The sequence below is a fragment of the Rattus norvegicus genome, chromosome 4 (genome assembly GCF_021556685.1).
Source record: "Rattus norvegicus strain SHRSP/BbbUtx chromosome 4, alternate assembly SHRSP_T2T, whole genome shotgun sequence".
Lineage (NCBI taxonomy): Eukaryota > Metazoa > Chordata > Mammalia > Rodentia > Muridae > Rattus > Rattus norvegicus.
This window is the reverse complement of record NC_141537.1, coordinates 161,430,908-161,444,018: the sequence shown is the minus strand read 5'-3', so window position 1 is coordinate 161,444,018 and position 13,111 is coordinate 161,430,908.

Genomic DNA, 13,111 nt, shown 5'->3' with positions numbered 1-13,111 from the left:
GTCAGAGCCTGTTGGCTATACTTGGAAGATGCACATCTGGAAAGGCAGGTGGAAAATTGTACAGATGCCTATAGCCGTGGTCTAATTAATCTTGTCATGACATTGCCCACCTGTCTTGTCAGGAGCAGGCAAGTGTATGGACCTGCTTGGGCATGTGTGCATACGTGTGTGTGCGTGCATGCGTGCACACATGAATAAAAGTTGTTGCTAACTCAGTAGCTTTTTCAGTGAACAAAGCCTGCAGATCCAGCTGCTGTCTTAGTTCTAGGGCATAGGAAGTTCAGGGCAGGAGCAATACGCTTTCTATTTGTAAGGGGCAGGCTGAGAACCTCCTTGACCCTGTGACTTGTCAAGCAAGGCCATGTGGACATCTCTGGGTATAAATTCTCACCTGGTCATTTGTTACTGGTCTCCTGCTTAGGGTAAGAAGGTAATGTCCAATGTGGATTCATTTCACAGGAGTTTTTGTGGCAAGCAAGGTGGCCTGAGAATGACTCTCAGCTTCCCAAATGGAACATGTTCTTTTATTGTGAGATGCCAATTATATTTTGTTTTACATATTTTCCAGTTTATTAAGCATTCTACCCTGCCATTTAATCCTCACAAGTACCTGTAGAAGTCTCTACAGTCATATCTGTGTTACAGATGAGGAAAGCAGGGCTTGGAGACATTCAGTGTCTAGGCCAAAATGAGTATCAGCAAGCAGGGGCTAACTAGAGGCCACCGTGTGCACTCTGACATGTTTAGCATGAGTATCAGCAAGCACTGGAGAACTGAAGCCCACTGTGTGCACTCTGACATGTTCAGCATGAGAATCGGCAAGCATTGGAGAACTGAAGCCCACTGTGTGCACTCTGACATGTTGAGCACTTTGCTTGTTAGTTCATGTTCCCATTCATTTACCCGTTCAATGCACGTTGGGTACTTTCCACCCCTAACGTTAATGAGGTGACACAGAATGAAGAGAAATATAAACTACATTACTCTCCTCCATTAGAGGGCTAATAACAGGAAAGGATCAGTCATTGGCTCATTCTGTTCTGTAAAACTTAGTTAGTGGTTTTGCCACTCACATTTAAGTCCAAAGAAGCGGTATTGAGACTCCATCAATCTTCCGGCCAATTGTACAGTCCCCAAGGATATTCATTCACACCTATTCATCTGCACGCCTTGGGATGCTCGGTTACCTGCCCTGAGTCAACACACACCTCAGTTCGATATTATTTGCCGGGTACTTGCCTTTCCTTTCTTTGATTCTTAAAAATGTATTTGTGCACGGACTCTATGTCAGGCTAGTTTTTAGCCTCAGTTATCTCCACCAAAGCTTGCCCCTCACTGCCTTCATCCCAGTCTTCTGGAATGAGATGATGTAATTCCATATGGCCAGCATCCCAACCTTATAGGAAAGACTGAGTTGCAGTTCTTGGGTCCTCTTTGGAATCGATTTGTATTTTTCATAACAGATGGTGCCTGGGGTTTGTGATACATTCCCACAAGTTGTCTTTTCTTTACTACATGACTAGCTTCCGCAGTGAGCCAATTGTGGTATCTTTATCACCATACCTTCTGCAGAAGCTGGTACATCCTATAGTAAGTTGAAGGTGCTTGGTGATTATCACTTAGTAGATATTCCAGAGAGTCATAGCTCATTTTTTCCAAAGATGCCTTTGAGCAGCACTGTGGATTTCCTCTGGTCCTCTAAGGAATGCTATGCTAACACTGGTCCCAAAGACCTGACCACAAAAGAATGACCTTTCTGCAGTCTATAATCTTTGTTGCTAAGCATTTGTCTCCCTCCTATTCAACTTAACCAACCTTGGGTTCTCCAGACCCTCTGGCAGATAGAACATTTTTGGCTTGAAGTAATTTGGAGTCTTTGGTCAAAACAGCATGAAAATCAACAGTCCACATCTGGTTTGTTGTATGTCAATATCTCTGAGAGGCAATCTGTGTGGGCATTGGGCATTTCTCAAGGAATTCCCAGAAGGTTGACCAACGTCAATGCCCCCAGAAAGAATCAGGGAGCAAGTCAATAAGAACTTCTTTGTTCACATCAAAAGGGTGGGTTTGGGATCTAGGATAGGTACCACATGGGAGTGGAGGATGGAAAGAGTCTTAATTTGGATTGTAGAGTCAGGGTGCTTTGTTAAGTGGTAAAACTGTAGTTATCTGGAACTTTTCAAATGTTTGCGCTATATGTGGCTATGTGGAATCAGCTCTTCAACCTCCATGAGTATACAAAGGCAGATAATAGGTGCCATTTGGGGGCGATCCTGACATTTGATGTCTCAGACTCATGGGATGAGGCTACTACTGAAGTTGAGTTTACTAGGCACAAGAACCTGCACACAACTTTGGATAGGAGACAATTGCCATTGAGTATGCTGGAGCCCTTCCCTTCACAAGTGCAGGAAGGGTCAGAGGTGGGGTGTCTTCCACTCTTGGTCTCTATTTTACTTTTTGGGACAAGGTTTCTTACTCAACCCTCAGCTTGCTGTTTCTGTTGGTCTGGATGTCCAGAAAATCCTCGATTCACCTGTCTCTGTAGCTCCAGTTCTGTTGTCACACAGGCACAACACCACATGGACTTTATGTGGATACTGAGGATCAGAACAGTCCCTCATTCTTACCCAGCATGGGCTTGACTGCCTGAACCACTTCTCAGTTTTTGCTTATACTTTCTCCCTCAAACCTATTCTTAGTAGGCTTTAGCTTCATCCTCCAACAGGACTTAATCTCTTCAGCTCACAGCATGTCCTAGCATCATTTCCCCTGGGATCCAGGAGCTAGCTCGAGCCTCTTAGTTGGGCAAAATTAGTTATGCTCCAAAGCCTCCAAGGACACCTCAAGATCGCTATCCCCATTCATTTGGAAATTTTGGGAACCATACCAGACTTACTTTATTCTCCTGATTTCTCTGGGATAGCCAATACACTAAGGCAGCTATTCACCAAAGGGAACAGCTAAACATTTGTTATATGGTGCTGGTGAGCTGAGATGTGTGTGGGTTTAAAGTAGACATGGATTTTTAAATACTGGGCATTAAAAGGTGAAATATCTTTGTTAATTATCTCATATAGATTGTGTGCTAAAATGTCTATGTGTTAAATATACTAGGTGAACTAAAAATACTATTACTAAAACTTCCAGACATAGTGACACATGGCTGTTATCCCAGTACTTAGGGGGCTGAGACAGGAGGATTGCCCTGAGAGTAGTCTGGGGTTACATAGTGAGTTTGAGGCTAACCTGCACTATATAACATGTTCTCGTCTCAAAACAGATTAACTCTAGTTGTATTCATTTTAATGGGATCATGGAACATTACAACTGGCTTACATGGATCTACTGTGCTCTATTGGGAGTACTGGTCTACCACACCATTGTGAACAAGCTCAGAAACAGTTACTGAGCTGTCCTGAGTCATGCTGGTCCTGCCCTTTCTTTTGAAATAGAACATCTTGTTCCTCATTCCTACCTCTTGGCTTATCTTTTTCTGGCCCCTTTCTCTCCTCATGGTTACCCCCATGACCATCACTTTTACAAAGTCCCTATGTATTAAGTGAGATTAGTGGATGGACACATTTGTAAGGCTGTGGGTTTTTGAATCAGATGGAGAGATTCTTTTAAAATGTCAGAGCCCCTAGCCACTGAGGAGTGTTTTGCTCTGAAAGCCTTTGCAGTCAGGTATCCTTTCCCAGCAGGCTTTGGGAAACAGGCACAGCTTGTTGCGGAACAGCTCTCCTCTACACGCTTACATAAAGGCTCCTGTGAAATGGAGAGCAGCATTTTAATCACATCGAAGGTCATGGATTTAAAACTGAGACCTTGAAATCTAGAAGCACTTGCTTTCATAACGGTCTTGTGTTGCCTCTCTGGGATACGAAGGAAGAGTAGTGCTGTGGGCTGGCAGGCAGACTGAAATGGCAGTGCCAGGCTGGGGAAGGAGCCTCAGAGCCACAGAGCTGCCCACTTTCCTGCAGCTGCCAGCAGTTCTTCAGCTCAGGGCCCGGCTATCCCCTGTTCATGGCATAGTGTCTTAGAGCTTCAGCCATGGCAGAGTCACGAAACTTGAATTCTTTTACTGATCCCTGGCTTCTTTGAGGTCCTCGAGCAGATATTCTGTCCTACTCTGTTGAGGTTCCATACTTCCTGTGTGTGCCTTCCCAAAGCCTGGAAGGATGGCAGAGCAGGCACAGGCAGAGGGAAAGGAAGTCTCTAGGTAAACATGAAGCTTAGCCTTGTGTGGAATAACTTTTAGACCAGTCATAAAATACCTAACTTGGAACATTCTAAAGCTATGAGCAGTGACATCAGCATCATGTTAACATGAAGGCTGTTGCCTAGAGGGTCACAAAGATGGGGCAGAGGTAAAACCTGAACCTGTGGATTTCTAGATGCAATTTTCACCTTTCCTATGTACAGTCCTCTGTAGAAAACTAGGGGTCACAGATCATGTACCTGCTCAAGTTTTTGCTTGGTTTCTGTTTGTTCATTCATTCATTCACTCACTCACTCATTCATTCATTTTTATAGTGGTGCTAGAGATTGAACCAAGAACATTTATCTTATGTGCTAGGTATGTAAGTATTCTATTTTTAAGTTACATTCTTCGATTTTTCTCCCCCTCTTTTATTTTAGGCAGTAGCCCAGGCTGGCTTGGAACTCATTGTGTAGCTCAGGCTGTCCTTGAACTCACCCTTCTGCTTCATCTCCTATGTTCTGAGATCACAGCTGTACCAGATTTTCATTCACTAATTTTGTATTCCTGCCTGATTTTGTGTGGCTCTTGAGCTCCGATGATCCATAGATGGCAAGTGGCAAGCCCTGACATTTGCCTATCAAATTATATTCTTTATGTTTTAGGAAATGTAAGCAGAGTGAGGATCATTCAGCCCATGTTACACTCAGCACAACTGCAGGGTGTATACAAGGTTACCCAAGAAATGATAGTTATCATAGGATCTGGATTTTGAGTTGTGACGGTTAAGAGACACTGTCCCTTCCCTTCTGAATGGTGGCATTGAAGAAGCAATGTCCCTTCTCTGCAGAGATTTTGAATTTAAAAAGAGCACCAGACACTCATTCCAAGAAGGGAGGACCTGGTTTTTCCCAGGCTGTCCTTGAGGCTGGGAGAAGAGAAAGGGCTGTTGTCCTATGCTGGCTTGAGTCCGTCTCTTATGAATACCATCTGGGCCTTGAAGCATTTTGGTGTGGTGGCAGCATCCTGTTTCCCATGCTCACTCACCCTGGACTCAGACACAGTTCTCTTCTGCAGACCCACTGCTTGAGATGTGTATCCTCTGGGAGGCAGCAGGAGCATCCCCCTGGTGTGGATGATTCATTATTCCATCCTCCTGTGTGCATGATCACAACTCCAGGACCCCAGGACACATCAGGAATGTAATCTGTTGCTGCTCCTGGTGGCCACTGGGAAGGTGACTTCACCCAGTTCTCATGAGGTGGTCTTTCCTGACATCAGGCCCCAAACTAACGTGGAGACAGGGCAAGAAAGCTAGCTTCCTCCTTATGCCTCTTTCAGAAGCTGGTGGGCTACATGTGGCTGGCTGTCCAGGGGCCATTAAGTCTTCAATAGGTACCAGGGCTGTGACAGACACCAGAGTGGCCTAGAGATGAGGGAAGCACACAACATTTGATTAGTCCTGGGCTAATCAAATTTGATTAGAATTATGGAAGACCTTCCAATTGGTAGATAGAGAAATTAGAGAGATAAGGCAGTAGTTGGACTGTCCCTGAATGGGATGCATCTTCTTGGAAGATGTGAGAGCATCTAAAACCAGCAGGTCCTAAATTCTGGGAGTCTGCAAAAACACATCCATGCTTATACCTTGAGTTGGTTACCCTGTGGTAGAACCCAGGAATTGTTTTATAATCTTTGTGCATGATTCTACAGCGAGTCGAGGTTAAGAATCAGAGAATCAGCACCCATAAGTTCCTGGCCTCAATGCTACTAAGTCACAGTTGTAAAAATCAATGCAGCACACAGTTGTTGAGTGACGAGATCACAGATCACTGTGATCAAGTAGCTGACAGAAGCTTGTACAGGAGCAAGGGTGCATTTTGATTCACAGTTTTAGTCCACCATGGGGGGAAGGCATGCTGGAGTTCATGGCCACTGTGGAATCATGCAGTGGGTGAAAGCTTGCCACACCTTATTGAAGCAAGAAACAGAAATAAGATGTAGAAAGAGGACCAAGATCGAACGCTCAAGCCCCACCCATAAGGTCAGTTAAACCTCACGTCCCAAAGACTCCATAACCTCTGTAAGTAGCACCGTCACCTGGGAAGCAAATGTTTCAGCAAGCACGTAAGCCTGACCAAGGAAAGGGGGGAGCATGAGAAAAATGGTTTGTGTGAAATTATTAAAGGATGCATGCATGCCCCTGTGTGTTCGGGAGGGGAAGTCCTCCTGGAATGTATGGCTAGGAAGACTGGAAATGTGTGGTCTCTTCTTGGTATGACAATGTGACCTCCCTCAGTCCAATGAGGATGAAAGGTCCATGGTCACTTAGCAGGGTATGTAAGGGAAGCTAGTGCTCCTTGTGTCATAAGGACACACACACACACACACACACACACACACACACACACACACACACACTCATACACACAGAGACATACACACAAAGGGACATAGGGAAAGGTGGATCTTTGCTCCTGTGTCCTCCAAGGGTCAGGTGGCCTCAAAGCCAACATGGAGCCCTCTGCTTGGGAGCTACATTTCCCTGCCCTGATGTCGGTTGTCCTGCCCTAGAAGAGTGCCTTGTGCATGGCTGGCACGGTGCCTTGCTTGCTGTCAGAATGACTCAGATCCCCTCCTGGCGCTTGCCTGCTCAGGCAGCACAAGCTGTTCCTTTGGCTTGTGTAGATGGAGCCGGCGCTTCTCTCTCCAGGATGGAGGCCAGGAAGAGGGGTGTTTGTGTGTCGACCCTCTCCCCCCTCTCCCTCTCCAGGCACAGGGGTGGGGCAGGAAGACTATATTACAGGCATGGCTTCAGTGTACTCCCCCTGTAACTGGCTAGCTCGGTCCCAGAGGGCATGCACAGCAGGACACTAGGCATTCAGGACAAGTGACCAGGTGAGGTGGCACTTGAATGGAAGACTTTCCTGAAAAGTTAGCAACACAGGTGGACAGGGAACATTGACAGTGACTGTCTGAAGGTGACATGACCTAAGGCCATTCCACGCGGAGAAGATTTGGGCAATGTGTTCATGAGGTACTATGCAGCCTTTACATGGCCTCAGGACCTTGGTTCCTTAGCACTCTCCAGGGGCAGTTTCTCCCAGCACCCTCCTATCCTCTCTCCTTTTTTCCCTTCCCTGGAACTTTGAGCTTGGAGATGCCAAGTCAAATGTAGAAGATCACATGGATGTTCAAGAGCAGAGCTGAAAACCCAAACCAAGTCTTGGGTTTACTTCATTTTCTTTTGATTCTATTAGGAATGAAACCCAGAGCCTGTCATGATAGGCGGATGCTCTACCACTAAGCTGTAGAAGCCTCGTCTTTGAGTTACGAGTTTTAACAAATCCTGTGCTTGCAAGAATGTTCATGTACTCTCAGCTGTTAGCACTCATCTTATGTAACCTGTCCTTGTCACAGGATGACTTTGGGTGCTTCATGGACTATCCACACTTTCAAAGGGTAGCATACAGGTAACTGGCAGTGGGGGGCCCCAAGGCTGAAAGACTGGCCACTCACTGAACAGTGTTTCCTATTTATTCTGTCTTCGGAATGGTATAAATTGTGCTTAGCCTAGATTTTAGATTGAACTACACAAAATCAGCATTCGTTGATGGTTAAGAATGGTCATCTCGTGGTAACATTTTAGAGGTTAACCTAATACAGTGAAGGTTCTAAATAATATGGCATATGACTTGAGAGGACCTAGGGGCTCCGGGTTTATGGTTTCTTAACAGACACGACTCTAGGAGGTGCTGGTGTGTGTGTGTGTGTGTGTGTGTGTGTGTGTGTGTGTGTGTGTGTATGTGTGTGTGTGTGAATAATTGTGTTAAGAGCATGGCCTCAGGGCTAAAGAGCCCTAGCTAGAAGCTTTGATTTTTCTCTTTACCTGCCCTGTGACCTTGAATGAGTCACTAATCCCTCTGCCACACAAATTTCTCCTCAGGAGAACAGGAATAATACCTCATGGAGTTGAGGAGATTATGTAAGTCAGTGAAGGCAAAGCCTCTGGAATATTGCTGGTGTGTGGTAGAAAAAAATGCTGCCAGCTTCCCCTGCTGGTATTATACAGATTCTTAATATTTCCACATCTCAACTGGAAGCATATGAGCGTGTTCCAGACATAGAGTAGAAACTGTTGCCTTCAGCCCCTGGGTCAGGGAGCAGCTTCTAGAAAAGTATCATCTGTGCTCTCCAAGTACAGCATAGCTGAGGACACTAAGGGGAGGCCCTACCTTCAAACCCTTCACAACCAGCTAGAAGCTTCTACAGCAGTGGTTCTCAAGCTATGGTTGCAACTCCTTTCACAGGGGCTGCATATCAGATATCCTGCACATAGGGTATTTACATTACAATTCATAACCATAGCAAACCATTACAGTCATGAAATAGCAATGAAAATAATTTTATGGTTGGAGGTCATCACATGAGGAACTGCGTTAAATGGTCATAGCATTAGGAAGATTGGGAAGCCCTTCTTTAGAGAAACTATATACAGGTAATAGTTCTCTCTTCTGAGGGAAAGGCCTTAATAAATAACTTGGGTGAGAGGCAGCAGGACAAATCTGGGTCTCTCAGGACCTTATTTCTCAGCTCACCAGATTGGATAATACTCTCATCTAGATTTCCAACGGTCTCCCTTTCTTGGGAGTACCTCCTTACCTCATCAGAACCCCCGAGACTGTGTAGAGCCATAATTCATAGAAGCCCATTGCTGAACTACTGGTCTAGGGTCCCCAGGACCTCTACACTAACATGATCCATGGGGTCCAGTGACAGCTGTGATACTCCTCATTGATGCTTTGTTACTGGAAACAGGCTAGGATGGGTCAGCTGCAGAGACACTTGAGGTAGAACCCAGAAAGAGTCCAGGAACTTGTAGATGTGTTCTCCTTTGACTCAGGGCAGCACAACTTTCCTGATGTCAGTGTGTGAGAGACAAATGGATTACACTGACTTACAGCACAAACACTTGGTGTCCAGGAATTTCATCAGTGCCCCAACCATGTGAGCACAGGTGACCTTTTGTGTGGCTCATATCAGTCTCTAGCACCACCCCCAACCATGAGCCTACGATGTGACCCCCAAATTCCTCTCGACCTAGCATTGTTGCTAGGGCTCAAAACCCACACCACCAATCACAACCCAGTTCCCCAAAGCAAATATCTACTTGTCAGTGGGATATTCCAAGGACTTACTGATTTCCCCCTAGAAACCACAGGTGATGCCAGAGATCTTTTGGGAGAGGCCCGAGTTTCAACTGCACACATAGGCTCTGGGGACACAGCTGGTCCAGGGAGTTCACACTCTATGGGAAGAGACAATCAGGACATCAGCACCTAGACTGGTGAGGGTGTACAATTGCCCATGACCACCAGGGGGCGCTTCAGTGAGATTACGCATGGCTGGTCTGGTTGGTGGAGTTTGTGCTGACTCTAACCATTTCTAGGGAGGAAGCTCACTAGTTCCAATGGCCACAAGGACTTCTCCAGGCAGCACCCTCACTGACTCTGGGGATTCAGGGTGAGTAGGGAGGACAACCGAGCATCCGGGAAACATTGGGCTGTTCATATCTCAAGAGTGACAGAGCCACTGAGAAAGAGTGGCTGTGCAGGAACGACAGTTTGTGGATACAGTTATGCAAATTAACAGAGATCTGACTGTAAGCCACCTATTACTTCTGGTCCTCACGTGGAGACTGCTTTCTCTAATGACTGCAGCACAGTATCTCTGAGATCAGAGAACACACGGCTATTCTTCTTTGCTCTGAGATTTTTGGCCATTGCCCTGGCTTCATCTGCAGTGAGAGGGAGGGGTGTCCTTGGATGTCTTTTGTGCCCAAGCCATTTGGCTACATGACCTCAACCTCACCTATTGCGATCTCTCACCATTTGTGCAGGCTCCCCCGGTTCTTGACTTTCCTCGAAACCTTGACGGAGACCTTGATGAATGATCCTTTACCTTCCCTCCCTGCACACATTTCATATGCTGCGATCGGCCCTCATCTCTGAGCCCTTGGGGATAAGAAAACTAATTTGGAGCAATGGTGGCAGCTGCCAGCCTACGGGGCGGGCCTTCTGGGAGGTATGTTAAGTGTCAGTAAAGACTGTAGGTACCACATTTCAGTGTGTCCCTCTGCAATGGCGGCCGTGATTTTGTGCCCAACCGATTTTCGTGATCTCACTCCACATCACCCTGAGATTCTTTGTGGCAGGGCAGGGACTGGACATTACAGTCTATGTATGCTTCAGCCCTTAATTGATCCTAACAGCAGCAACTCCTGTTTTTCTCTCTGAGTAGTACTGGCGGCAGCCACCTCTTCCTGACTTGTCAGAACATGACATGATATGTCAGAAATGCTTTGGGGGCATTCTGAACAGTTTTAGGTCTTCTATTCAGTGGTTTCCTGTTTGTTTTTGTTGGTTTGCTTGTTTGACACAGAATCTCATGGAACTCATGGTGGATATGTATAGACAAAAAAAAAAAAATGACTGGATTTCTGGTTCTCCTTGCCTCTGTCTTCCATGAGGATTACAAATATGCACCATCGTAGCGAGCCTGTGATTTGGTTTTTCAAAAATACATTTTGGTGTCACTGCGTTTGACTCAGAGCATCAAGAAAAAGGAGACTTGGCTCGTGTAGTTCACAAGAATTCGCTGAATAATTATCATCAACCTGGCACACCAGGGCACCGGGAATTCAAAGCCACCCAGGCAAGGTCATACCTAGAAGTACAATTCAGTGGAGGAGACAGGCATATAAAATAATTAACCAAGTGACCGATACTCGGTGCGGGGCCAGGAAGGAGAGATGAGGAATTGACTGTGTGCCCAGGATTAGGGGATGGGGGGTGGTCCCAGGGAAGGAGCTGTTCCAGCAGCCTTTGATGGAATGCAAGAGCTGTGCATCTGGAGGAAAAGAAGAATTATTCCAGGCAGGGACAGATTCACACACAGAAATAGGGAGGTGTGAGAGCGCGCGCGCGCGCGCTGCATTCACAGAAGGCACCACAGAGCCAAGGCCACCACCCACTGCTGTGCCAGCTGTGTTCCGCGCAACTTCGGGGGACACCAGTGCCCCAGACTAAGATGTGAGCAACACAGGTGCTAATAGAGCAGCCCAGTAGCCTGTCCTAAGGATGATGGGCGAGGAAGAGCCCTTAAGAATTCTGCTTCCGTTTCTTCTGCTGCCTTCGCTGTCCGTGCGCAACTGAGAAACTATGCGTATCGGTGGATCGGCTCTTGAGGTTTGCCCGGAGCTCTGCTGTGCTTGCTGACTCTGTAAACAGGGCACCCCAGGAGCTGGGCTAGCAATGACCAGCTGTGCTGTCTGGGGGACTCCTCTTCACAGCAGTTGTTCATGCTTCAGTGGCAGGTGGTGGCTGGATAGAGTACCCCCCCCCCCCCGTTATTGCAGGCATTTCGGGGTGGGGGGATACAGTTAAGGATTCTCTGGAAATGGGGAACTGAGTCACCTGAAGGAGAAGATGCCCCCTCAAAGCCAAGAGCTTGGTAGGTTTGGAGGCTGGGAAGCTCAGGAGTTGTCTCGAAGGACCAGGAATGTATTGCCTAAGCTCTTGTGATGGGCAGCCTTTGAAATCTCAGTGGATTGGAAGTTTATTCTTATCATAGCCCATGCAGATTGGGGGACTCTTCTGGCTGCAGTGCATGGGGTGCCGGGGGCTCTTGTGTTCCGGTTGGGATAATGGAGAAAGGACACCCACTCTTAACAGCCATGGATGGGAAGTGACACCAAGTCTCAGTGATGAAAGAGTACCAGAATATATCTAGAAGCTGGGGGTGTGACTGTGAGGGAGATGCGGTCAAGCTATATGTCAGGAGTCTGGGGTGGACTTAAAGCATCCCACAGACCCAGCCACGGTCATGACTGTGCAGTTGTCACTGACACTGACAGTGCAGTGACAATCAGCTGAGTGACTACCTGCTCTCTCCATGTGTCTTCCTGTTCCCCTCCTCATGGTTCCTCCCATGGGGGAATGCTGAGATTTGGAGAAGACATCGGACTGTCCAGGTCATTCCAAGTGTACAAGATCAAAAGGCAGACACTGTGTGAGTCCAGCTCTGAGGGAGACCTTCCTCCCTGTAGGTGTCCAGGGAAGGATCTTCAGGTTGGAGACGTGCCTCTCATTGGATGGTGCTCCTGGTACATACAGCCTCAGAACTGACGTTCTTGGTGGCAGATGCAGAGCGCACTGGGACTATAGAGGGCAGGGTAGAGGAGCCCAGCTGCCACCCTATGCAGTTTCTGTCAGTCACGATGGCTCCTCACTTGCCAGGAAATTGTTCGTTGTTATCAACAGAGAGCCATTGCTTAGATTTGTCTCTGAGCGAGGTACGAGGGTGAGTGCCTGTGTCTGTGTGCATTCATATGCAATTTGGCTTCCACTTTGTCTCCCCGGAGGTAGAGAAGAGAAACTAGAATATCTTTCTTTCTGCCTCTGGGCATGTAGTTTTTATGGCCTGGCAGACTGATTTGAACAGAGACGCCAATGCAGTTTCCTCCCCAGAATCTCTCTCCTGAGATCCTGAAGACCACCTGATTCTTTCAGACCTTGAAGCCTCCCTTTCTACAGGAGACTGGGCTCTTTCCTGTTTCCTCTATCACATACCCCCAAAGTTCTGACTCATCTCCAATACATAGCCTGCCCTGAACATACCCTGTAGACATCTCGGGAGAGACACAGAGACATGGGAGCCTCTACTCAGACCCATCCCAAACATGGACATTCAGCTGGTACGGTCCCAGCCCACCAGCTCCTAATTTGCAGATACAAAACCAAGTATCTCTAATTTTCACATTTTAGCCTCAGGCTCCCATCTCCTAACCCGTAAGCCATTTTAACTAGTAGCCTGGACTCTAGCATGGAGACGTCAGAATGTCAGATACTT